General features: G+C 44.7%; 1 protein-coding gene across 4 annotated transcripts in view; it reads left to right on the forward strand.

Annotated features, from left to right (window-relative positions):
- The window catches only part of rasgrp3 (RAS guanyl releasing protein 3 (calcium and DAG-regulated)), a 125,225-nt gene that overhangs the window by 24,936 nt on the left and 72,711 nt on the right, over nt 1–27,578 (forward strand). Inside the window, exon 2 of one of the 4 annotated variants that reach the window (XM_041177514.1) lies at nt 25,657–25,715. The exons of the other annotated variants lie outside the window; for them this stretch is intronic. The gene's annotated coding sequence lies outside the window, so the exon portion shown is untranslated. The remainder of the gene's footprint in view (nt 1–25,656; nt 25,716–27,578) is intronic. 4 annotated transcript variants of the gene reach the window in all.

Here is a 27,578-nt window from a genome sequence, read left to right on the forward strand (position 1 = left end):
ATAAGGGCAGCAGAATTTTGGATGACCCCAAGTTTATGGAGTATGCAAGGTGACAGACTGGCGAGGAGGACATTAGCATAGTTGTGTCTAGAGGTAACAGAGGCACAGTGAGGGTTTCAGCAGCTGATGAGCTGAGGTGGAGAGTGATGCCACATTTATTATATTTGATGTACAGAGAAGAATACATTTGGTAGTGATGGTTTGTGATAATTTTGTTCTCTGTATCTAATGCTTCAAAATGCTTTTGGGACATAAAATTGGATGAGTAAAAACGAATGATAGTTTTTCCATACTGGGTTTTGGGATGTGACAGTTATTCCAGTAAGCTTATGAACAGTGCCCTCACTCTCCCCTTTCAGGTCAGGTCAACCCATACCATGCACCTAAACTATAGCTTCTGCCAGGGTCAGTGCCACTCTGGAACCAGTCACTTCAGGGAAGGGGACCTGCCACTCCTTGCCTGGCCTAACTGATATGTGACTCTAGTCCATTTCACTTGGTTGATTCTTAATGCTGCCAAAAATTGGTAAGTTCTATGTTTGTGGGAGTGATTGAGAAAATAAGAAAAAACACAAGGGGTGACTCATTATGCATGTACTTTCATGGAATAACGTTCCTGTGAAGTGTCTTGGGGCATTTTACCATGTTAAAGGCATTATATTAAGTGCAGGTTGTGGTTAATTTTGCATAATAAAGCTCCTGTAGATTGTGTGTCCGCGTGTATGAAACTCGGAGGCCAGAAATCTCGATGCTGTGCAAAGGAGGCGGGAAGTTGCCAAGTTTATGAACACATTTTCCACTTCCCTCCGGTGATGTATATTTTGCCGATAAGAACTTCTATTCTAAATTTAGTTTTCGTAACTTCTGCTTGTTTCGGACTTTTGCATAAGTTTATTCCGTTTAAAAAAAAAAGCATGGAGTGGTACAAACATGGAAACCAACGCTTCAATCATACCCCAATTCTGAATTCCAACTTTCTTGGTCGATTATCGCTCAGCTAAGAATCATTTCCTGTGACATCCTGTTTGGTAGTGGCAGGAATCTGGCTTGTTGAATTCCAATGTTCCAGTTGTCATGGGAAGCTGTTGAGTGCTCATCGTCTTATGAACCCAAAAGCCTGTCACTCATTGCCCCTTCACTGAGCATAAAGGTCAGCCACTCTGGGCTGCTCACGGGGGCTTCGTCATGGTTGTTTATCACGAGGTATTGGCGGAAAGCTTGAGCGTAGGTCTCCAGCCTCTGTCTCCAGATAAGAGGAGGTGAGGGGAAAAGGGGAGAAAATAAATTAAAACCTTCCAAACAGTGGGTTGCTTTTGGCCATGGTCCTCTGGCTAGGTAAGGAGAGGAAGATATTACTATAGGTTTCATTTTAGGAGTTGTGGATAGAAATTGAGACAATTACTTTTTCGTTTTGGCCTACAATCTTCTGTGCCTTTTCTTCAATCCCTGAAGAGCAGTTGGTTTTCCTACATTACAGCAGCAAATATTCATTTTCAAAAGTACTTTGTGATATCCGGTGGTCGTGAAATGTTCTGTATGAACACAAGTCTTTCTTTTTTTTGTTAAAGTCTTTTATAGCTGCTGCTGAAACCCTCATTCATGCCCTCGTTACCTCTAGATTCAATTATTCCAACGCATTCTTGGCTGGTCTCCCACGTTATACCCTCTGTAAACTTGGGGTGATGCAAAACTCTGCTGCCCCTGTCCTTACTCACACCAAGTCCTGTTCCCCTGTCAGCTCTGTGCCTGCTGGCCTACATTGGCTCCTGATCAAGCAATGTCTTGATTTGAAAATTCCTTATTTTCAAATCCCCCCAAGGCCTCGTTCCTCCCTGTCCCTTTAACCTCCTCCAGCCCACAACCTCCTGAGATACCCATGCTCCTCTAATTCTGGCATCTTGTGCATTCCTAATTATAATTGCTTCGCCATTGGCTGTGTGTTCAGTTGCCTAGGGACCCAAGCTCTGGAATTCCCACCCTACACCTCTTTGCCGCTCTTCCTTGCTTTCCTCCTTTAAGACACTGCTTAAAACATACCTCTTTGACAAAGATTTTGGTCGTCTGACCTAATGTCGTCATAATATGGCTTGGTGTTTGTTTTATAATACTCCTGTGAAGCACCTCGGGACATTTCATTACATTGTACAGTAAATATAAGTTATTATTGTAAAGGTGCCATCACTGCAGTTAATTACAGGAAAAGTGCAGCTCCATTGCTTGGTGATAATTAGATGATTTGCAGGGTCATAGGCTAATGAAGCAGATCGGGGCTGAGAGCAGTGGAGTACAACTTCATGTTGGGCTTTAAGCCCCTATGTCAGGGAGCACCTGGACTGGGCACCTTGACCATGGAACCCACCCCACCCCCCTCCACCTGATGCTGAGATGTCAATCCTCCCCCTGTTGTCTGAGTGCCAAATAAAGGCTAGGTGTTTTCTCACAAGTAAGGACTGGATTTCAGAGCAAGAGTCACCCTGGAATTCTCTGGCACATATCATAGATTAAAAGCATTGCTGACAGAAATCTGGGAACAGGTTCTCTGCCTGCCTCCCAAACCGCAGTTAGGAATTATTCCAAAAATAGTTTTTTATTTCGTTTATTTGTTGTCACAAGCTGCAAAATCAGGGGTCCTTAACATTGCCGCAAGAATGGATTTGCCTCGAACACTGCTCGAGATTTATGATTCTGTATGTTATTACACAGATTACACAGCTCAGAATAGGCTGTTTGGTCCAACCAGTTAATTCTGCGTTTATGTTCCACTTGAGATGCCTCCCATTCTTCTTCCTCTAAACCTATCAGCATTCCATGCCCGGTGGGCACTGTGGGGGCTTTATTGGGTGTTTTATTGACCCTCTTACAACATCAAACCAAAATGTGATTAAGTTCCCTTTAAATTTTGTCTTTGGTTTTGCAGTGACCCTAACTTAGGGCCTGTGTTTTATTTTATTCCTCGTTTTGTTAATTTAGTTTATTTGGTGGGCTTTAAAAGAGCTAAATCTATTAGCATAACCCTCTATTCCTTTCTTTCTTGCATGTGTAGCTAGCTTCCTTTTAAATGCATCTATGCTACTTACCTCCGCTATCAACATCCTGGGGCTTACCGTTGACCAGAAGCTGGACTAGCCATATAAATACTGTGGCTACAAGAGCAGGTCAGAGGCTTGGAATCCTGCTGTGAGTAACTCACCTCCTGACTCCCCAAAACCTGTCCACCATCCACGAGGCACAGATCAAGAGTGTAATGGAATACTTTCCATTTACGTGGATGAGTGCAGCTCCAACAACACTCAAAAAGCTTGATACCATCCAGGACAAAGCAGCCCGCTTGATTGGCATCCCATTCACTCCCTCCACCACTGAGACACAATTGGCAGCAGTGTGCACCATCTACAAGATGCACTGCAGGAACTCACCAAGCCTCCTTACACAGCACCTTCCAAACTCATGACCGCTACCTCTAAAAGGAGAAGGGCAGCAGACACTTGGGAATCCCAGCACCTGGACGTTCTCCTCCAAGCCACTCACCATCCTGACTTGGAAATGTATCACTGTTCCATCACCGTTGCTGGGTCAAAATCCTGGAACTCCCTCCCTACCAGCACTGTGGGTGTACCTGCATCACATGGACTGCAGCGGTTCAAGAAGGCAGCTCACCACCACCTTCCCAAGGGCAATTAGGGATGGGCAATAAATGCTGGCCTAGCCAGCAATACCCACGTCCTATGAACAAATAAAAAAAATCTCTCTGGGTAGTGTTGTCCACATTCTCACCACTCTCTGGAAATTCTTCCGAATTCCCTATTTGATTCTTTTGGTGACTAATGGCTTTTAGCTTTGCTGATCTGGGCAAGCGGAAGGAGTAGGATTTTCCCTGCTGGCTGTTTAAAGATAGGGGAAAGAGTCACACTTTGTGATTTTTTTTCCCTTGGGCAGCCAATCAATGGCCAGAGTGTGGGCTCACCATCCAATTAGGGATGGCTGTGGAAGCAGGAGAACCAATCAGAGGCCTTCCAGCTTGAAAGAGCAGAAGGCTGCAATGGAAGGTAAGTAAGAGAGAGAGTGCTTCAAAATGGAGATAAGCCCTTGGCCAGCTTTTTTGAACAAGATAAAAAAAATAGCTATTGCAGACAGGCCACTGCTGAGCAGAGCCCCTCTACAGGGCAACGTGGCTGCTGCAGCACCCAGGCAGGCAGGGAGGGGCTTCTAGGTTTGGACTGGCATCCGAGTCTGTCACTGGCAGGCCATCTATAGGCAGCTAAACTGGTCCTGCAGCCACTAGGAATCTGGAGACGGCCTGGAAAATTCCTTTAATTGGTCTTAACAGATTCTTATTGAGCCAGTTTCATCACTCACTGCATGCAGGGGGTGGGGTAATCATGCTGCACCCACCACTGTGCCCCCCAGCACCTACAGCCCCCCCACCCCTATCCTACCTCCGTTCCTGGCCCTGGTGGAGCCAAAAAATTAAGCCCACACTCTGCATCCATTCTTTAAAATGTTTCACAATTTGGAAGGACCTCTATTAGGTCACCCCTCAGCCTTCTCTTTACAAAAGAAGTCAGATCCAGCCCATTCATCCTTTGCAGGTAGATATTTCTTTCCCGATAGGTATTTAGTCTACGCTTGCATATAAAAATGTTCAGTTTTGTGATTTGAGGAGGTTGTGGCAAGTAAATGAATGAAGTGTGGTGAAGGGTGTATGGTATACGTGAAAGAAAATGATAGACAATGATAGTAGTGTAGGAGCTAATTGTGGATCGAAGCATCAATCAGAAGTCACAGAAGTAAATTTTCTCTCTGCACTGGAACAACAATTTAAAACATTTAACTAATTTATAGGTTTTCAATTTGCCACACATGGTGCACTGAGGTGCACTTGCTACAATGTAGTAGCGCCAATCATGCTGATAACACCGTGGAATAGGCTTGATGGGTCAGCTAGTCTTGTCCATCACTTTTAGTACGTACTGTACAGAAACATAGAAAATAGGAGCAGGAGTAGGTCATTCGGCCCATAGAGCCTGCTCCACCTTTCAACATGATCATGGCTGATCCTCTATCTCAATGACATACACCTGTTTTCTTCTCATACCTCTTGACGCCTTTGGAATCGCAAAATTATCTATTTCCTTCTCAAGTATATTCAGTGACTTGGCCTCCACCAGTATCTTGTGGTAGAGAATTGCCCAAATTCACCACCCTCTGAGTGAAGAAGTTTCTCCTCATCTCAGTGCTAAATGGCCTACCCCGTATCCTGGGACTGTGACCCTTTGTGCTAGACCTCCCCAGCCAGAGGAAACATATCCCTGCATCCCGTCTGTCCAGCCCTGTCAGAATTTTATACATTTCAGTGGGATTCGATATATTGGATGGGAGGTCTTGTGGTGCAGTGGGAAGCATCCTGCCCCTGAGCCAGAAGCTCTGGATTTGAGTCTTACCTCAGGACTTGATGGACAAGGTTCATCATGCAGTCATACGGGTTGAGTATCAGTCTGCAAATCCCTGCAACACATGCCATTGGCAGACGGTAAGAGTGGTAAGTTAGGATGCCAGGTCAGCCATGTGATGAAAAGAATGTTGGAGCCTCCACCATCACTATCCGTAGCTTGAGAATACATCATGCATGTAAAAAGTGAATGTTCCCACAGTAACCTGGACTTCCTGAGTGACGCACCAGATATTGGATAATATGTTGACTGAGGATGACATGAGGCCATTTCACACTGAGGTGTTTGGATGGGGTTATCAACCCTACCTGGACTGTTGAAATATTTAGGGCTGAATTTTCTATGGGATATGGAAGTGGGACTGGTGGCCGATGGGGATTTCCCGTTAGCAGCTGGTCTGCTTTCATGGTTCTACCTTGGAACAATTCACATCGAGGCTGGATCAGGGAGAGGGAGGCAGAGGGGTGAAGTCTGCCCACTTGCTGCTGGTGAGGGTGCTTGTCAGAAACGGTCTGGAATTTTCCACATGGGAGATAGGGAAGCCGCAGCCTGGCTGATGAATTGAGGCAGCTTCCCAGGAGTAGCCCAGGGGAATTTAACTCTTCCGCAGCCGCGTTTGCCTGGGTTGCAGCTGGGGGTGTCAGCTGTCCTGTGGAGCGGCTCCCCCTCCTCCAGCGATGATTAAAATCTGCCCTACAATCTTCCTATGTACATATTGTGCGGAATAAGACACAAAGGGCTGAATTGATGTTCCCGAGTCTCGATCCCACCATCGGTAGGAGATGCAGGTTGGGAACCCACATATGCATCTCCTCAGTGATGATCTGGCAGCTGCGGCCATTTCTTATTTTTAACCTTTGAGAAGTTCAGAGGGTGCCTCCATCTTGAGGTGCCCTCTCCATTCGCCTACCTACATTGGCTGTTCCCACCTCTGACAGTGGGTCTCCTGACCTTTCAGTGCAGAAGGTCCTCCTATGGCCCTCCAGCCTTGGGAGCTGGCCTGCTGTCCTCAATTGGACAGGGCATTTGGAGGTGTACCCATGCCCCGCCCTCCCCCCCATCTCAAATTGCCCTGTGTCCCGACACCTGCATATGTGGGTTCTTAACCTTCATCTCCTATCGATGGTGGGATCGAGACTCGGAACATAAATTCAGTCCTTTGTGTCTTATTCTGCGCAATATGTACATATGCAGATTGTAGGGGAGATTTTAATTGATTTTGGATCCTGGAATTGTGCAGAGAGCTTTTACCAGCAATGATATTGGATCTGGATGCTATTTCATTGACTGCATACCACCTTATTCTTACCCTGACTGACGGAGTGAAAACATTTACCCTCTTGCCCACAGGTTGTGCTGTCCTTGCATATGGCAGAGATATTCTGAATGCTGGCAATGTGAAAATGATCTTGTAGTAATAGAGAGTATGCCTCTGTTCACAGTGCAGCCTGAATAAACCGTTATTGTTTTCGATTCTGACATACAACCACAGTTCTTTACTGACATCAGAGCACTTTAAAGGGGTAGGTATTTCTTACAATTGTAACCCTGGTTTATATCCTGAGCAAACCCATACAGATGGGCATTGTCTCTTTAAGACTGTGCACAGTTTTCGGAAACAGCTGCTTATTTGATGTTGCAGTGTCTGGCAGCTGGGTGAAGACTGGTGATGTGTGCATTGAATACTTCAGCGAATCTAACTAGATTAGTATTGCACTTCCTCTTACTGAGGGTAAGTAAGAATTAATAATTGCCAGATGTAAATAAATTCTGACTTTATAAACAGGAGTGATGAGTAATAGTACAAAGGGAGGAATATTCACGAGACATGAGGAAAAGTAACTGTTGAACATAGTCATGTTCAAGAAAGAAAAGCTTGTGTTTCTATGGCGCCTATCACCACCCAGGACACTATTTACAACAATAAAGATCTTTTTGAAGTCTAATGTAATATCGGAAACGCAGCAGCAAGTTTGTACATAGCAAGCTCCCATAAACAGCAATGATGCAGTACTTTAGCAACGAGGCGAATAGTTGGATGTATTTAAAGGTTTGTACATGAGGTACAAAGAAATATTGATGAAGTGAGATGACGTAAAGTGGGAGTAGGCTTGTGTGGACCATAAACACCGGTGTAGGCTAGTTGAGCTGAATGGCCTGTTTGTGTGCTGTATATTCTGTGTCATGAACAGATAATCTGATTTAGTGATATTGGTTGAGGGATGAATATTGGCTAGGACACTGAGAGAACTTCTCTTCTTCAAATAATGCCATGGGATCTTTGACATCAGCCTAGGAAGGCAGCTGGACCTTGGTTTAAAGCCTTATTTAAAAGATGAGGGTGGTAGCAAAATAGTAATGTTACTGGACCAGTATTCCAGAGGTAAAAACAGAAAATGCTGGGAAAACGCAGCAGGTATGACAGTATCTGTGGAGAGAGAAACAGAGCTAATGTTTTGAGTCCCTGTGACTTCTTCAGGGCTAAAGAGAAATAGAAATATGATGGATTTTATACTGTTTAAGAGGGGGTGGAGCAAGTGGAATGAGATAGAAGGTCAGGGATAGGTGACAGCTAAGGAGAGATTGACAATGATGTCATGGACAGATGACATAGGGAGTGTTAATGGTAGCGGTAAAGAGTAAAGAAGGTGCTGATAGCAGCATAAAAGTAAGATACCAGAAGGTGTTAATAGCAGAATAAGGGTCAGTGCTCTATGAAAGCAAAACACAAAAACAAGTCACAGGTGGCCCTGTGGGGGGGAGGTGGGTTTGGGGAAAAAGGATAAAAAATGAACAAATAAATAAAAGAATAAAATAAATAAACAAAAATAGGATTAAAAATGGGGCTCAAGAGGGAGGAGAGTTCATGGTCTGTAGTTGTTGAATTCAACATTAAGTCCGGAAGGCTGTAAAGTGCCTAGTTGGAAGATGAGGTGCTGTTCCTCCAGTTTGCGTTGAGCTTCACTGGAACATTGCAGCAGGCCAAGGACGGACATGTGGGCATGAGAGCAGGGTGGTGTGTTGAAATGGCAAACGACAGGGAGGTCTGGGTCATTTTTAAAAATTATTTGATCATGGGATGTGGGGGTCACTGGCTAGGCCAATATTTATTGGCCCAAACCTAATTGCCCTTGTTCAGAGGGCAGTTAAGAGTCAATCGCATTGCTGTGGGTCTGGAGTCGCATGTAGGCCAAACCAGGTATGGACAGCAGATGTCCTTCCCTAAAGGACATTAGTGAACCAGATGGGTTTTTACCACAACTGGCAATAGTTTTATAGTTATCATTAGACTTTTAATTCCAGATTTTTTTATTGAATACAAATTTCACCTTCTGCCATGATGGGATTTGAACCCAGGTCCCAAAGCATTACCCTGTTCAGTGAGAGAACAAGTTCAGCCAGGCGGAGGAGAGTGGTGGTGGATGGGGATTGTTCGGGCCTCTGGAATACTAATCCAGTGACAATACCACTATGCCACCACCTCCCCTTAATGCTTGCAGACTGAGCAAAGGTGTTCCACAAAGCAGTCACCCAGTCTGCATTAGTCTCCCCAGTGTAGAGGTGACCGCATTGGCAGCAGTGAATACAGTAGACCAAATTGAATGACGTGCTGCTTCACCTTGAAGGAGTGTTTGGGTCCTTGGACAGTGAGGAGGGGGGAAGTAAAGGGGCAGGTGTTGTACCTTCTGCGATTGCACGGAAAGGTGCTGTGGGAAGGGGATGAGGAGCTGGGGGTAATGGAGAAGTGGACCAGAGTGTCACAGACAGAACGGTCCCTACAGAATGCTGACAGGGGCGGTGAAGGGAAGATGTGTTTGGTGGTGGCATCATGCTGGAGTTGGCGGAAATGGCAGAGGATAATCCTTTGAATAGGAAGTCTGGTGGGGTGAAAAGTGAGGACAAGGTGAATGCGGAGGCTGGTGGGGTGAAAAGTGAGGACAAGAGGACCCTATCTTGGTTCTGGGAGGGAGGGAAAGGGGTGAGGGCAGAGGTGCGGGAAATGGGCTGGACATAGTTGAGCGCCGTGGGTGGGAAACCTTGGTTAAGGAAGAAGGGAGACATGTCAGAAGCACTGTTTTGGAAGGTGGCATCATAAGGACAGATGGGAGGGAGGCAGAGGAACTGAGAGAATGGGATGGAGTCTTTACAAGAAGCAGGGTATGAGGAGCTGTAGTCGAGGTCGCTGTGGGAGTCGGTAGGCTTGTAATGAATATTGATAGACCGTCTATCACCAGAAATGGAGACAGAGATCAAGGAAGGGAAAGGGAAGTTTCAGAGATGGAGAAGGTGAAAGAGGGGTGGAAATTGGAAGCAAAATCGATTCCCACCTATATTCGTAATTCCTCTGATGCCCCACATCATATCAACAATTTTCAATTTCCTGGCCCTAACTGCCTCTTCACTATGGAAGTCCAATCCCTCTACACCTCCATCCCCCACCAGGATGGTCTGAGGGCTCTCCGCTTCTTCCTTGAACAGAGGCCCGAACAACCCTCATCCACCACTACTCTCCTCCGTCTGGCTGAACGTTCTCTCACTGAACAGTTTCTCCTTAAACTCGTCTCACTTCCTCCAAATAAAAGGTATGGTTATGGGTACCCACTTGGGCCCCAGTTATGCCTGTCTTTTTCTGCGGTATGTGGAACATTCCTTGTTCCAGACCTACTCAGGCCCCCTCCCACAACTCTTCTTTCAGTATATTGATGACTGTATGGGTGTCACTTCATGCTCCTGTCTGGACCTGGAAAGGTTTATTGATTTTTTTTTTTGCTTCCAATTTCCACCCCTCCATCACTTTCACATGGTCCAACTACGACACTCACTTCCCTTCCCTTCCTTGATCTCTCTGTCTCCATTTCTGGTGATAGACTGTCCACCAATATTTATTCCAAGCCCACCGACCTGATCTTTACCTGGTCTGGCCTACATGAGACTCCAGACCCACAGCAACGTGGGTTGACTGTTAACTGTCCTCTGAAATGGCCCAGCAAACCGCTCCACGGGTGGGATGAGGTTTCCTAAAGCAAATAAAAATGTTAAAATTTAAAGAATAACACGTCCCTGCTCATGTGACAGTCACACCAAGGGACATGTTTTATAACATTTTTCATGCCTTTATTTTTTTTTTAAACTCATCTCCCTGTGCCCCAGGGAGATTCTCAAGCGCGCACTGGCATGCGTGTGCGCAGTTCACGCTCGCCCCACTTGCCCTCCACCCCCACCCTCACGTTTCATGCTGGGGGGGGGGGGGGGGGGCGAGATTTAAATGGCCCGCCAGCGTGAAATCGCCTTCCTGACTGGGCCCACTGAGCCTGCCCGACAAGGGCAAAATGCTGCCCAGGGACCTTCAGTGACCTATTGTGAGTGGCTAAAAATGGAGCAAGGTGGAAGAGAGTTCCTGAGAACGGGGCCGTTGTGGTTAAAGGCTCTCCAGTGTCACCTTTCAGATGAGACATTAAACCGAGGCCCTGACTGGTCGCTCAGGTGGACGTATAAGTTTCTAGGGTTCTATTTGAAGAAGAGGAGAGAAATTCTCCCAGGTGTCCAGGCCAACAACATTTCTCCTTTTAACCAGCAGACTATCTGGTCAGTTATATAACCGCCTTTTTCTGGGATCTTGCTGTGCACAAGTTGGCTGCTGTGTTTCCTGCACGACGATAGCGACTTCAAAAAGCCATATCATTGGCATAAAGTGCTCGGGGACGGCCTGTGATGATGAAAGGGGCCGTATCGACGCATGTTCTTTTCTCTAAAAAAATAAAATGTGGGTTCGCATTGAAGAACAGCCTCTTCAGCGATGTCCCAAACGCCTGGTGTAAAATCACAGATGGCAAACTGCACACTCACTGAGATCAGTCAATGTCGATACAACTGCATTACTTCATAAATGTGTGCCTTCAGAGGAGGAGGAGGGTTATGAACGCTGTTTGTGGCTTTGTTGATAAAAGATGATAGCGTACCTGGCCTCATAAATGTTCAGCAATGTTCTTTTTTATTAACAAGGACTTTGTTTCTCTGGGTGGGCAGTTAAATTTGTAAGTAAGTAATTCTGTGAAGGCAGCAAATTAATTCTCCACCATCTGTTCAGCTTGTTTCAACAAGGTTCTGGGTTCAAGTCCCACTCCAGTGCTTGAGTACAAAAATGAAAGCTGACAATTCTGGTGCAGTACTGAGGGAGTGCTGCACTGTTAGAAGTGCCGTCTTTTGGATACAATATTAAACCAAGGCCCCATCTGCCTGCTTGGTTGGATGCAGAAGATTCTGTGCACTACTTTGAAGAAGAGCGGGGAAATTATCCCCATGTCCTGGCCAATATTTATCCTTCAATTAACCTCACAAAAAACAGATTATCCGGTCATTATTACATTGCTGTTTGTGGGAGTTTGCTGTGTGCTTATTGGCTGCCATGATTTTTTTTTGATAGACAAGGGGTTCAGGGGTTATGGAGGGCAGACGGCAAAGTGGAGTTGAGACCACAACCAGATCAGCCATAATCTTATTGAATGGTGGAGCAGGCTCGAAGGGCTGAATGACCTGCTTCTAAGTCTTATGTACCCGTGGTCCTATTACAACAGAGACTACACTTCATTGGCTGCAAAACTGTTAACACTTCCAACTTCATGAAATGCGCAATGTAAGTGCACGTTTTTTTTTTGTTTGCTACACTCAGAAGTATTCCTGCCTCTTGCCCAAGAGCTTGACCTCCAACAGGATCACTCGAGGAATAAGTTCACGCGAATGACGAATTGGAATTGTTTAAAGGTACATGGAAGATCAGTTAAGACGAGCGTTAGAGTGTGCAGGGAAAATATAAAGCTGAATATTAACGACAGCAAAAAGGATGAAAGTAATTTGTTTGGGCAACAAATGATTTTGTTGGAGTATTATAGCACCAAATAATTCCTTTTAAAGGTAGCTGGGCTGGTTCTTGGCTGGGGCAGCGATCCCAGCACTTCCCCGAGAAAGTGATTTAACAGTTTATTCACGCCTGGTCCCTTGGGTCTCTTGGACGAGTTTGATTGCTGATGGGGATGAAAATGAGTTTTCCAGATTATGTTTTTTTTTTCCCTTTTTAGCTCTGGGTTTCTTTTTAACGTTTATTGATCTCCCTCTAGGAGGTCACATGGCTGTCAGGAGATGTGTAGGAAGCATTTTTGTCATTAGTTCATGGGATATGTGTGTCAGTAGCAATGCTAACATTTCTTGCCTATCCCTATACCAACCAATGGGTTGCTGGGCCATTTTGGGGGAGAAGGTAAGAGTTACCTACATTGCTGAAGGACTGGGGTAAAGACAGCATGTTTCCTTCCCAAAAGGACATCGATGAGCCGGGTGGTGTTTTAGGACAATCTGTAGTTTTATGGCCATTATTACTGATACTAACTCCTTATTTCAGGGTTTGTTTAATTAAGTGAATTTAACGTCCCTCTTTGTCGTGGAGAGATTTGAATTTATCAGCAGAATTTTATGCCGCACCCCAACACCACCCCCACCAGAGGTGAGTTTGGAGGCGGTAGGGCCATTTGCTCTGGTGAGGAGGGTGTGGAGTGGACACCCCACCACCTTCCTGGCTCCCTCCTGATCAAGCTCCGGGTGGGAAGGATGGAGAGCGGCCTTCCCACCCAACAGACGTCTGGTGCCTTTGTGACCGCTTAAGAGCCTCTTCCCACTTCCAGTGGAATTCAGCCAGGGAGCTCGCCGTGTGAGACAACTGCAAAGCAAACCCCAGCAGACTACTGGGGAGAGGGTGGAGCAGTGGCAGGGCCGCTCATAGTCAGGTACTCTGTGTGCCCAATCGAGGGACCCAGCAGGAAGTCACCCCCTGCACTTCTTCTGTTGACACCCCCTTCCTGTTAGCCCCCCATCCCACCCACACTTAGCCCACTCTCTCCTGGTGAAGGCCCCAGTGCAGTGTCGGCAGTGGCCATTGCATCAGGGGCGTTACTGGTACAGGAGAGCTGCCTGTCTCTGATTGGCTGGCAGCCCTGGGGGGTGGCATGTTCTCCTTAAACCGTGTTTAATTCAATGGTATGCCCAACGCTGCCCAGGTAAGTGCCTGATTGGTATAAAATGCCATTGAGACTTTGGAAAATTAGTGATACAGGGTTCCCACTGGTTTTCCAGCTGGTGGATGGGGCCTGTGCTGTGAACATCAAATCCCATGTCTCCAGATCATTAGACTAGGCCTCTGGATTCCTAATCTGGTAACATAATCACTATGCTCTGGGAATTATGAATATGTGGAAGGCTTGGTGCACATACTGGCCTGTCCTATCGCTTTCATATGCCATAAAGCCGATTTACGGCCCAAGTACTCAAGGACCAACTCCTCTGAGGCCTAAGGACGGGGGAGATCTAATCAAGGAAAGCGAAGCTGTCAATGCCCGTTGGAGGGACCATTTTGAAGACCTCTTCAATCAACAATCAATTGTTGATGAGAGCATTTTCAAATCTATCCCACAAAACACCCAGTTAGAGACAAGCTCGGAGCTCCAACACCTACGGAGGTGACGAAAGCCATTACACAAATGAAGGACAACAAAACAGGGGGAGGTGATGGGCTCCCCACTGAAATCATTCCAGCTCCATGTCCTTATCCTCCAGATCTGGAATGAAGAGGAAAATCTACAAGTGATCTCAAAGATGCCTTGATTGTGGCAATCTTCAAGCAAGGGGAAAAATCCAACTGTGGAAAGTACAGAGGCATCTCCCTGCTTTCCAGCTCAGGAACAATAATTACAAGAAACCTTCTGAATTGACTTATTATACTTGCTGAAGGGCTACTCCCCGGATCATTTTGTTTCAGTGTCCAGGGCATTCATGTAAATACGAAACAGAAGGGGCCCAAGCCTTGATGCATGTGGGATTCTATTCAGCAATGCCTCAGATTCTCATTTTACTGTTAACCAACTTGTTATTTAGCCCCATGTTTCATCTTGGATTTCTGTGTCTTTTAGCTTAATTAGAAGTTTTTCATGTGGAACTTGTGTGAAAAGTTTCCTGAAAGTCCTGATAATTATGCATAGGGAATTCCAGTGTATACTTTTATTTGTGACGTTCTCAAAATAGTCAAGAAAGCTTTTCAGGCAGGGCCCTTCTCTTCTAAACCCATGATAGCCAATGGCATTGTTGCTCCAGAGTTTCTGTCCAGGTTATCATGGGAGATTGCGAAAGCTCACATTCCAGCCATCTATATCCTCCTGCTGTTCCTTGCTGGTACTGATTGCCGGTTAATCTGGAATTTAGCCACACCGCTGTCATTAGTTACCAGAGGTTTCTTTGTTAATTGTATACTAATTGATTTTAACTGTATGCAGGTGGTTGACTTCAGTTGTGGATTCAATTGTGCTCCTGTAAATAGATGTAAACTGAAAATGGTTGATGGTTTAAGAGGTGGATGCTTGTAGTGTGTAACTCTGTAAAGACATACTTATAAAAGTGTGTGAAGATTGGCTCCAGTTCTATCATTCTCCAACTGACTTTCTGGAATACAGTATAGTATCCATTACTTCTACCTCACAATAAGTGCAGATTATCCAGTCATTTCTTTTGTGTTTCCTCCATTATTACAGTGACTGCTTTATCTGTGCTGGTTGTAAAGTGGTGTGGGAGGTCCTGTGGTCATGAAGAGCACTATAGAAATACTGGTTGTTATCCTGATCCCTTGCGAGAACCAGGTCCGTGTGCAAGCTGACCCTGGTGGGGCCTTGACTCTGTCAAAAACCAGTATTGTACTGCAATAACTGATCTGAATTCTGGCACACTTCGGTTAGGGGTATTTCCAATTTACATCAGATTGATTGAAGTTAAAGCATTAACTTTTCCACTGACGGACTTGGAAAGGTTCTGATTAACATTGGAGGTATGAAAATGTGCTTTGAGAGAATTGAAATGCACTGAGGATTTTCTGTTTCAGGATCAATTCAACATATCCCATTCGCCCGTTATGCTACTTTACTTATAGGGTTCATGGTGCGTAGAATTGGAGTTACAGTGTCAGAGAATTATCCCTGACTCCAGTGCTCCCTTCAAGCCTGAGTCCCCAGTGTGAGTGCACGATTGGTGAATTTGCTCTTTTATTGCTCATTTGGAATGAGTCAGAAAGGCTGAGGTGTTTGCAGAACTATCTAAAACTTGCAATTCATTTCTTATAATCCACTCTTCCCCTATTCATTGGGTTTAGATTGTGCAAACTGTACAATAAATTGCATTTCAACCAGCTGTTGATTTAATTTAATGCCAGAAGAATGTTTCCCAAGTACGAAGCACATGTGTAAAACATCATAAGTAGCTCCCTTGTGGCACTCAGCCGTAAATCACTGTTGGTAAAATCATATGTGCATTCATGATTGTGGACGACCACAAGCTTGTGATTTACACAGAGTGGCTTTTGTTGGTTTAATGCCCTTCTGTTCAATCAAATCTTATTAAGTTCTTATTAAATTGTTGCAAGGCCCAGGACCTGGAACCAATGGATGATTCCTCCCCATGTAGGTAGGATTATATCAAATGCTGAAAGTGCTTTGAAAAACACAGAGTGCATTGTTTCTGTTAAGATGTGTGGCATTTCTTCATGACTGAGAGCACTGGCAAGGGGAAGTGAAAGATATCTCAACTGGTTACCAAGAAAAAAAAGCACAGCAGCTACTCAGTGTTTACTGGGATGTTTAACTGAAGTTGACTCTTGAATAGTTAAAACGGCTAACCTGATGACTCAGTTGTTGCCAGTAATGTGGAAAGGTTGGTCCAGGATTCCTGTAACCATACTGAGGTAGATAATATCAATAGGTGTGGAAATGCAAGTCATCTCAGCATTTAGCATTAAAAGAGGCAAAACTTACTGGGATTCCTACTCCTGCTCCCTATCCAATGGTTTGTGTTAGAAAATAGCAAGAATGAGAGCTTATTGTACTCTAATTGGTAGACTGTGACAAGTGGTGTATCAATAAACGCAAGAAGAGGCAAAGGGACGCGGGGAAAATGAAAGGAATGGGCAAAACAGTGGCAGATATAGTTCAATGTACGATATCTCCCAGTTTGCATCCAAGAAAGACAAATTGGAAAATTTCCTTCATGATGAGAGACTAGAAACTGTGGAGGAGCAAGGAAATTTAAATATCCATGTACACAAATCAATAAAAGCTGATGCACTGGCACAAAAATAATCCAAAAGGCTAAAGGAATGTTGGCCTTTACCGATACGGTGGACTGGACTACAACATTGAGGGAGTGGGGCTTCAGTTGCACAAAGTCATGATCAAATCCCATTTAGCATATTGTGTTCAGTTTTGGAATCAAACCTCAGGAAGGATATATCGGCCTTGGATGAAGCACGGCGTAGATTCACCAGAATATAACAGGGTTTAAGCAGTTAAATTATGAGAACAATTCCATAAATGTAGCGTATATTGCTAGAGTTTAGAAGGTTCAGAGGTGACCTAGCTGAAATGTTTAAAATGCTAAAGGAATTTGTTCATATAGATTTGATAGAGTGGGAATCGGAGATAAACCAGAAAAGGGAAAGCTTGCAGACCTATAGGGAGAGAGCATGGGAGTAATTGGACAGCTGTCTCCAAAAGCACACTCTCTCTCTCTCTCTCTCTCTCACACACACACACACACACACACACAGACACACACACACACACACACACTCTCTCTCTCTCTCTCTCTCTCTCTCTCACACACACTCTCTCTCTCTCTCTCTCTCTCTCACACACACACACTCTCTCTCTTTCTCCGTGCTATCAGATTCAATGGGGGCTAAATGGGATCACCCCCAAACAGGCACTGAGATTGCGATCTACGATTAACCCATACCTGTTTATTGAAATTCAGGCAGCGTGCCAACATGGTGTGCTGCCTACTCATTAGCATTACATCTGCATACACTGTTGATTGGCTGCATGCCAATTAGCAGCGTGTCCAAAATCGTAACTTCCTGATACCAATTGAAGTTACCTTGCACCTCTTAAATTGGAGGTGCATTGTTGCTGGAGCAGGAGCTGGGAACCTGCATGAAGTGAACCTGTACTGAGAAACAGCGAGGAGTGGCACAACATGGGAAAGCGCAGGCTCCGAGATTTTCAGACATTGCGTTGGAGCTCTTGGTGAAGGACGTGGAAAGGAGGAGAGATGTCCTGTACCCACAGAGTTGGGGGGGAAGGTGGTTAGGGTTAGGTGCAGGAGGCCCTCCAGACACATGCTCAAAAGGCAGCGGAAGCTGGGAGGTCAGTGTCAAATCCTGAGGAGCTGGATGCAGTGTCACAAGAAGTTCCGTGGCCTCACACGAGTGGCCAAGGTCAGTGTATGCATCTTCAAATGTCATATCCTACCAAGTGCACCATTACCTTCAGCTACTGTTCAGTAGGCCACACTCCCATCACTTACATACCAACAATCTCTACCAATCAGGACTCACACCGATCAGTCATATGCTTCACCTCACCCTCACAAACCTAGCACTGCTGCAAGCCTCACACCCACATCTCCCAGTTTGCACACACTGATATGGCTTTCATGGTTGAGTAGCTGCCAAATGGATTACACGGCACAACTGAAGGGAGCAGGATCTGACCAGAGGAGGGACAGGCATGCTTGCATGTCCTAACCCTCATTGAGGAGGCTGTGTTGGCCATTATTTGGACGCTCATTACTGAGATGGAACTGAAACCATCAAAAGATGACAGCATATTCACACCTAATCCTCTTTCTTACATTTCATCCTATATTCTCTTCTGATTTACAAGCTGAAGGTGGTGTAAATGTGCACCTCTTACTTTCTCCTTCTCACCTCACAACAACCTTACCCTTGTATCGGTTGCAATATGGCCAGGCAAATGGAGGAAGGTAAAGAGGAGGATGAGAATGACAATATAGCACTCTTTTCACACTCGGAGCCACCAGCAGCTCAGACACTGACACTGTGCATATCTTAGGGGATAGATTAGAGGCGGGATCATGGTGAGGCACTGTGTTGGATATTTTATATCTCTTAAAACAATGCAGAGATGACAGTAGTTCCTAGGTTTACTTACAAGAGTCTTAAAATATCTCTGTGATCACAAAACGTCTGCACTCATGCTTACAGCTCAGCTTCCAATTGCCTCTGTGGTGTCAGCTTTGCTCTGGATCAACACCCAGACTTAACCAATCAAGAGCAGTGAGCATAGATCAGTTACCAAACTCTCATAATCAAACACAGAACAATTGTGGGGGGAGGGGGAGGGGGCTGCATCAATCAAAGGCGCCCAGTGCCTGATCGATGACTGACTGGACATCAGGAAGGGGTCTGCTGAGAGCCGCTCCCCAGCCCTTGCAGTCAACCCTCCCTGCGCCACTCTCTCCATTAAACCCCATCCTGAATGAAACACATTCAGTTCTCTTGAATACAGAGCCTTAGTGATCTCCCTTACAGTGAGCTGGATGATGATGCAAATATCTCCAGCTCCAGCCTGGAAGCAGCCAGATGTGTAAAGTTCATTGCCATGGTCACTTTCACAAGTCAGTGGTAATGCCATCCTTACCCTACTCTGAGGCTGCAGCCGGTGGGATATGTCAGTGAGGCTGTCTTTAGTGAAGCGCAGATGTCTCACGCGTTGCTCCTCATTGAGGTTCAGGTAAGACAATTATTTCCCGAACACCATGGGCAGAAATGGTCTCCTCGCAGAGAGATTTTCTCCTTCCTCTCCTGCCAGCTTGCTTTGCACTCCATCGCCTCTTGTTTCTCCCAGTCATGCTGTATTCCAGGAGGATTACGTTTACTAGTGCACCCATGTCTGGGAGCAACTGGTTTGTTTGGAAGCCTTGAAGACAGCAATAAGTCCTTCAGCACCTGCCACGCAGCTCTCTGAAAAAGTATGCAACTTGAAAGGGCGATGGAAAGCACCAAACACTTACAGAAATAAAAACGAAAAACTGCGGATGCTGGAAATCCAAAACAAAAACAGAAAAACCTGGAAAAACTCAGCAGGTCTGGCAGCATCAGCGGAGAAAAGCAAAGTTGACATTTCGAGTCCTCATGACCCTTCAACAGAACTGAGTAAAATTAGGAGAGGGGTGAAATATAAGCTGGTTTAAGGTGGGGGGGGGGTGCGGTGGGGGTAAAGAAGGGGGGGGTTGTTATAGGGACAAGCAAGCAGTGATGGGAGCAGATAATCAATAGCCCTGTTAGTTTCACTTCACCCCACCCCCACTAGAGCTGTACCTTGAGTGTCCTGCCATCCATTCTTAATTAGCACATTCTCTTAGATAATATCACCATCTTCAACACTTCTTTGTTCTTTTGTCTGTGACATCTTTTGATTATCTGCTCCTATCACTGCTTGCATGTCCCTACAACCACCACCCCCTCCACTTCTCTCCCCCGCCCACCTGTTTTTGTTTTGAAACACTTATAGAAGCTTTGCAGCTATCAAAAGAAACCAACCAGCAACTCACCCTGTAGGTAGCTGATGTTTCCTTTAAATAGTGGTGGTGGCTGTGGGAGAAACGCTTCCTGATGTTTAGCGCATGTTGAGGTGTGCGACGTGTAAGACTGGACACTGGCTGTCGAGGGGTCATGAGGACTCGAAACATCAACTCTTTTCTTCTCCGCCGATGCTGCCAGACCTGCTGAGTTTTTCCAGGTAATTCTGTTTTTGTTTTGGACACTGGCTGCAGCGTTGACCTCCATAATACTGGCATCAAATCCCGATCCACCTGCTCGGTGTACTCCCGGCCTGCTGCCCACACCCTGATCCAGATAGAATGCATGAAGTATGTGTGCATGCCATTTTGTGCCCCCAAACAATGCCTTTGGTGCCCAAATTGTGTGTTCTGCCAAGCCCAATTTCATACTCTATTATTGTACAGATACAGCTAAGTCATTCCTTCTGATGTCTGAATCCAGAACAAAGGGGCACAAAGTGAAAATTAGAGCCAACGTATCAGTGGTGAAATCTGGGAACACTTTTTCACATGAAGAGCAGTGTTGGCTCAGGGAAGGCTGTGGGTGCTGGGTCCCTTGAAACTTTCAAGACCGAGATGGACAGTATTGTTTTGTTTAGTTATTGTATGTTTTATCGGATCTATGCAGGGATGGCCCTTGTTTCTTGTGCAACAGGGTGATGGGAATCTGGAACTCACTGCCTGAAAGGGTGGTAAAGGCAGAAACCCTCATAACATTTCAGAAGTATTTGGATGTGCACTTGCGATGCCATGGCATACAAGGCTATGGGCCTAGTGCTGGAAAATGGGATTAGAATTGTTAGGTACTTGTTTGACTGGCCCAGACTCAATGGGCCGAAGGGCCTTTTTCTGTGCTGTAGACCTCTATGACGCTAAACAGTGCTTTAAAAAGTCTACTCCATGCTTTAGCTGTAGCTTCCAGCTCTTTCTACAGATTTGTTTACTTTTCTGAGTCCTCTTCCAAGCTTAACCAATCAAGCACAGTGAGCATCAATTATAAACAGACTCGCATAATCAAACGCAGAACAATTGAGCTTGACAAGGGGCATGGATAAAAAGTGATTAAGGCTTGGCCTAAATAGCCAAGTGGTTATGGCACTGGGTTTATATACCTCAAGATCAAGAGTTCAAATCCCACAACGGCACACTATGAAACAACTTAACTTCATCTGAAACAGATGGAAATGGAAGCTTGGCCTAAATAGCCAAGTGGTTATGGTACTGGGCTTGTAACCCCAAGATCAAGAGTTCAAATCTCATAATGGCAAACTATGAAACAATGTAACTTCAAGGCTTGGCCTAAATAGCCAAGTGGTTATGGTACTGGGTTTGTAACCCCAAGATCAAGAGTTCAAATCTCACAATGGCAAACTATGAAACAATGTAACTTCATCTGAAACAGATGGAAACAGGTTTACTCAAAAGAGTATCAAGAGTTCAAATCTCACAATGGCAAACTATGAAACAATGTAACTTCATCTGAAACAGATGGAAACAGGTTTACTCAAAAGAGTATCAAGAGTTCAAATCTCACAATGGCAAACTATCAAACAATGTAACTTCATCTGAAAAACAGATGGAAATATGTTTGTACTTGAAAGAGTTAAAAGGTGATTAAATGTAGCTGAGGTCCAGGTCAGCCATGATCTAAGTGAGTGGTGGAACAGCCTCAAGGGGAGGAATAACCTACTCTTGGGTACACAAGGATGTATGTCAAGACAGGATTAATTTTGGGTTCTAATGTCCTGGTCAAATTGCTGATAGTACTTATTGACTACACTCATATAGGAACAATAGTGAAATGGGTGGAGTATAGGAAGCCAACTGTACACCAGTGGAAACAAATTCCATCTGGAGAGGGAGAGAAGCTGGAATATTATAATGACTTTGAGGAGAGATGGTACATATATGCATATATTTTTTATTTTTTGCACTCATGTGCCCTAGATCCTTTCCCTTGAGTTCTGGATAATAATGCTGGGAAGGGTAGGAGAGGAAACAAGACAAATTGAGGAACATCTATTAAGTGATTCCCAGGTTTGGTGTTGAAAGACATTTGGGAGTTCCACAGTTCTGAGGGGCTGGGAAATATACATATCAGAAATGACTCGTGTCCCTCTAACTATATCCAGCCTTCATTTGGGACGCGGCAGCTAAAATCTACCCTGAACACCTAAGCCCCTTGTTTGTAACTCTTACAGAGTCAAAACAATTAAACTAAATTAACAAAATTAGGATAAATCAGGCACAGCCCCTAATTCAGGTCAGCTGTAAAACCAAGAACAAAGTTTAAAGGAAACTTACAAACTTTAAACCAAAATGTGATTAAAGGGAGCCCCTTGTTTGTAGGTGGAGGTGCCACGACTGATTGAGCAGAAACTGGCCTCAAGCTTGGGATCTGCCTCATCGGACGCTGGCTACCAACCGTATGTGGAGGGGGAACTTTACAAAACCTGCTTTATGCAGGAAAGCCCCCACCGTAGACAGTAAACAACCTCACTCTCACGAAATAACGAAAAAAGCAACAGACTGAAAAAACAATGGTTTATTTTGGGTGGCTGAGGCATCTGACTGAATGGACGATGGTTTAAATCGTCTGTTTGTCTTGTATCTCCGATTTTCAGCCATAATAAACACAAATGGTCATATAACAAGAGGTTTTGAGTGAGTGAGAGAAAGAGAGGGGAGCCTTAGGAAACCTAAAGGCATTTCGTCTTGTGATCTGTGTAAACAAGATTTGGATTCCTGCGAAAGGGATTCACTATTTGTAGCTCATTGCTTCATGGGCTGCAAGAAAGTGAAGCCGAGTCAAATGCAGCCCCGAGTATAATTAGCATGAGAAGTTCCCCTGCTATAACAAGAGCTCTTCAATTAGCTTTTGCATAATACACCTCCTACGAAAGGAACCAGTTGTCTTTTAAGTTTGTGAGAGTCTTTTAGGGAGCTTCAGAAGCGAAAAACACCACTAATATCCACCAGCTGCATGTGGATCCGGGTGTTGGGGGTAGGAGGGAGTAAAGCTGTTTTCCTGACCACAGGCATGGTTGATTTTTGTTTTCCGTGTAAGTATATCAATAACTTTGGTGTCTAGCTCTGAGTTGCTTGCAGGAGAGAGATTAATTATTTACAAGTCGCTGAGAAGCACTTTATTCTTTGGGTAACTCATTGAGAGAGGGCAGCACTGCTGTGCATAGAATGTCAGTTACCAATCTGCAGGAACACACACACACACTACTCACCACCACCACCCCCTCCTGGGCTCCTGTGTTTCTTTATCTGTTGCATTCACGGGGTGTCAGTGCCTGGAAGTCAGTGTGCGCGTCTTTCTGCTTCAAACTATTTTCGAGCATAAACGAAGCTCTCTATCGCTCACTTCGTTTACATAATTGGCATGCCTAGATCATGACATCACATGATGGAGCAGCTTAGCAACGACCATAAGGAGTTTTAAGGTCTATGGGCTTTAAGGGTCAGTGTAACTCGGCGAAAACATGTTTCTGCGCTATGCAGTGGGAGATGAAAGGTGAACAGCCGGTAAGTGTACATATTTTTAACCTGACTGTGGATGTGCAGGAGCAATGAAATCCAAATTTAACAAACGCCTTCAGAAGTTTCAGGTTGTTAAAAGATTTGTGAATCAACTTTACAGAGATAAGCTTGTGTTTTCATTTTGGAAGTTTGTCTTTGCGTAGTACAAACTAGAACTGAAACTCAGTGCACGTGGGTCTGAGAGGATAGAAATCATTGTCAATCTCACTAATGCTGCTAAAGAGGGCAGACAGTAGTTTTCAAATGCACTCTCAGCTTCTAGACCACTTATGCAGTGATGCTGTGGTAGTGGGAAGCAGTTTTGTGTTGTTCATGCTACCCCCAGCCATCACCTGCCTAGTCAGTTTTGAATCTCTAACTCATAAAAGTACATGGGGCCTGCAGAAGTCAGTGGTTTGAGGGTCATTCCACACACCACCCCCCCCTCCCCCCAACCTTTTTGATCCACAAGGTCAGGCAAGTTCTTAATGCTGACCTGGAATGTGGCCACCAGGTGGGTGTGAAGGAGTTTTTTCTACTCAGGTAACACGTGCTGCTGCCATAGATAAATGGCCCAGATGATGCCCACAGAAAGTTTTCTTAAAAAAGAGTCCACCTGAAATGGCTTTTCCATCTTGGTGGCCCTGATACTGCACATTTGCTCCCCCACATTAATCAGACATTGCAGTAACTGAACCTTGTTCTGCATTTAACCCAGCTGCTGGGTTTTCGTGACTGTAGAATGGCTACAGCACAGGTGGAGGCCATTCAGCCCACACTGTCCATGCCAGCTCTCTGCTAGAGCAAATCAACTAGTCCCGCTCTCTTACCTATTCCCTGTAGCTCTGCAAAGTTTTTCTATTCGGGTAATTATCCAATTGTCTTTTGAAAGCCACTATTGAATCTTTTTAAAAAAAAATCTCATGTCATCTTTGGCTCTTTTGTCATTCACCTTAAATCGTTGTCCCCTGGTTCTCAATCTTTCAGCCAAAGGAACAGTTTCTCCCTGCCTGCCCAGATCCCTCATGATTTTGAACTCTCATCAAATTTCCTCTTCTCCAAAGACTACAGTGCCAGCTTCTCCAGCCTATCTATGTAACTGGAATCCCTCATTCTCATGAATCTTTGCTGCACCTTCTCTAAAGCCTTCACATCCTCCTCAAAGTATGGCACCCAGAATTGGACACAATATTCCAGTTGAAGCTGAGCCAGTGTTTTTAAAACTGCCTCATAACTTCCTTGCTTTTGTACTTTTGCTCTATTTATAAAGCCTCGGATCCCATATGCCTAATTAACCACGTTCTCAATCTGCCCTGCCACCTTCAACAAGTTGTGCACCTATACCCCAGGTCCCTCTGCTCCCACACCCACTTTAGAGTTGTATCCTTATCTCACTTCTGTGCATTCAAATTTATCTGCCATGTGCCTGCCCATTTCACCAGTCTGTCAATGTCCTTTTTGAAGTCTTATCAGCATCTTCCTCAGAGTTCATATTACTTATACGTCCAAGTTTTGTGTTGTCTGCAAATTTTTAAAAAATTGCGTCCTGCACACCCAAGTCAAGGCAATTAATAAGGACCAAGAAAAGCAGTGGCCTTATCACCAACTCCTGGGGAACCCTACTACTGTATATACATGCCTGCAGTCTGAAAAAGTTAGTCACTACTGCTCTGCTTCCTGTCACTCAGCAAACTTTATAACCTTGCTCCCACAGTCCCCTTTATTCCATGGAATTTGACTTTGCTGGCAAGCCTGTTGTGTGACATTTATCAAATGCTTTTTGGAAGTCTATGTACACTATAGCGACCACACTGCCCTCATCTCTCTGTTACCTCATCAAAAAAACTCAATCAAATCAGGAACATACAATTTTCCTTTATCAAATCCATGCTAGCTTTCCTTAACTAATCCACATTTGTCCAAGTCACTGTTAACTTTTTCACAGATTATTGTTTCTAAAAGCTTCCCCAAAGCGGAGGTTAAACTGACTGGGCTGTAGTTACTGGGTTTATCCTTTTACATTTTTTTGAACAAGGGTGTAACATTTGCAGTTCTCCATTCCTCTGATAACGCTCCTGTATCTAAGGAGAAGTGGAAAATTACAGCCGATTATTTATGGAATTTCTACTTGTGCTTTCCTCGGTGCCCTTCAGGGTATCTGCTCCAATCCTGGTGACTTATCAACACCATCAGTCTTCCTAATACCTCGTTGTTATTGTTTTTTGTTTAGCCAATCCGGTGTCCCGACTACCTGCTCTTTCACTGACTCTGATGACATCATCTTCCTGGGTAAGGACCGATGCAAAATACTCATTTGGTAGCTCAGCCATGCCCTCTGCGTCCATGTGTAAATCTTTTTGATCTCTAATCGGTACCCCTCTTACTTATATTACTCAATGTTCCAGGAATCTTAAAGCCTTTTCTCTTGCACCATTTCTTCAGCCAAACATTCATTTGTTCTATCCTCTTATTGCTATACTCGCTAATGCATGGCACAAGGGGTAATCTGGTTACGACCTTTGAGGTCCAGCTTGCTAGTTTTTTTTTCTCCTAGATCCCTAAAATCTGCTTGCAGGACCCTAACCCTCTTTCTACCTATGTTGTTCAGCATCCTCCTTCAGAGTGTTCTGCAGATGTTCCGTGATATCATTGAACCTGGCACCAGGGAGGCAAAATACCATCCTGAATTCATTTCTGTGTCCATGATGCCATGGACCTGGCTCTGGCTGAGCTCCCCAGAAGAACCATCACTCTCACCAGTATTCAGAACTGAATACCGGTTGGGGAGTGAGATGCAGTCGGGGGACTCCTGCGCTATCTTGCCGGCCCTGCTTGGCTGCCTGGTGGTCACCCATTTCCTGCCTCCCTGCACACCCTTAAGCTAAAGGACGACCATGTTCATACCTATCCATGTGTTCTCAGGCTTGAGGCACCACAGTGACCACCAGCTGCTGCCAAAGCTCTGAATCTGGGAGCTTGAGTTTCTCCAGTTGATGAGACTTCCTGCACCATTTGCTTGTCCTAGACATGAGAAGTTTCCTTGGGTTCCCGCGTGGAGCAGGATGTGCATCGAATGGGAATGAGGTGCTCTGCCATGCCTCTCTTTATCAGACTATTAACTGTCTTAACAGAAATAAACCTAAGAGTTAAATAAATAAATAAATAAACACTCACCAGCTGCTTACCAATCAGCTGCTTCCCTTTTTGATGTTGTTTTATTTTTTATGAAGGTTGATTTATAAGACTTCCACTGAAGCCTACTTAAATGTGCCAAATTTTAAACATAAAACCCTATTAGGCAATGAACTAAATTTTAGTTTAACCCTTTGGCCTCACTTAAAGGATTAAAGACAATTGAAACACTCTCCAATCAATCATGTATCTTTTATCCTCTGACGCTTTGATTTTTTTTTTTGCTCGATTATCTTTTGCAATAATAAAGTTGGGGAGGAGGTGGTACTGGTGTAATGGGGTCAGGGGTGGGAGGGAATGTGGGGTTAAGTACATGCTTAATAGGGGCAGGTTTTTGCAAAATTAATGTTTGCTTTACACTTGAATGTTTAAAACATGCTGACTTTTTTTTGCAAACTAGTCATATTACAGGAGGTTCTAGTGTGTCTAAGAGCTGGGAAAGGGGGAAGGGAGAACAGTGATTAGTGGGAACTGAAATTCCTTCATTGCTGCCCAACCTTTGGTGCCAGTGTTCTAATTTTGTCAAACGAATGGGCTGGAGCTGGAGGTCATGTTTGTTTTACCGGTTTATATGATCCTATGTTTAATTAGAACGTTCTTGCAAATATTCTGTCAGCGGTAACATAAAATGAAGAGAAGATGTAAAGGATCAGAGTTGATTCTTGTCATTGGACCTCATCCTGCCAACACCCTCAGTGGTTTGTTTCTTCTCTTCCCTTGCAGCCTCCCAAAAAAAAGTGTCGATTCTTAGTTTAGTAGCTCTGGGGACTTTTAAATGTGTAAGGAGTGCAGGCAAACTTCAGGAGGGAGATGATTTGCTGTTACGTATCTTGGACCGGAGGAGACTTGGCAGCATTGCAAATGCACTCTCCCTTGATTCCTATTTTGTACAGCCTTCCATACCTCGCGTCTGTATGCACTTTTTGTTTGTGTTTTTCACGTCTTTGAGCTAATCCTGTT

Source organism: Carcharodon carcharias, chromosome 2 (assembly GCF_017639515.1).
Source record: "Carcharodon carcharias isolate sCarCar2 chromosome 2, sCarCar2.pri, whole genome shotgun sequence".
Classification (NCBI taxonomy): domain Eukaryota; kingdom Metazoa; phylum Chordata; class Chondrichthyes; order Lamniformes; family Lamnidae; genus Carcharodon; species Carcharodon carcharias.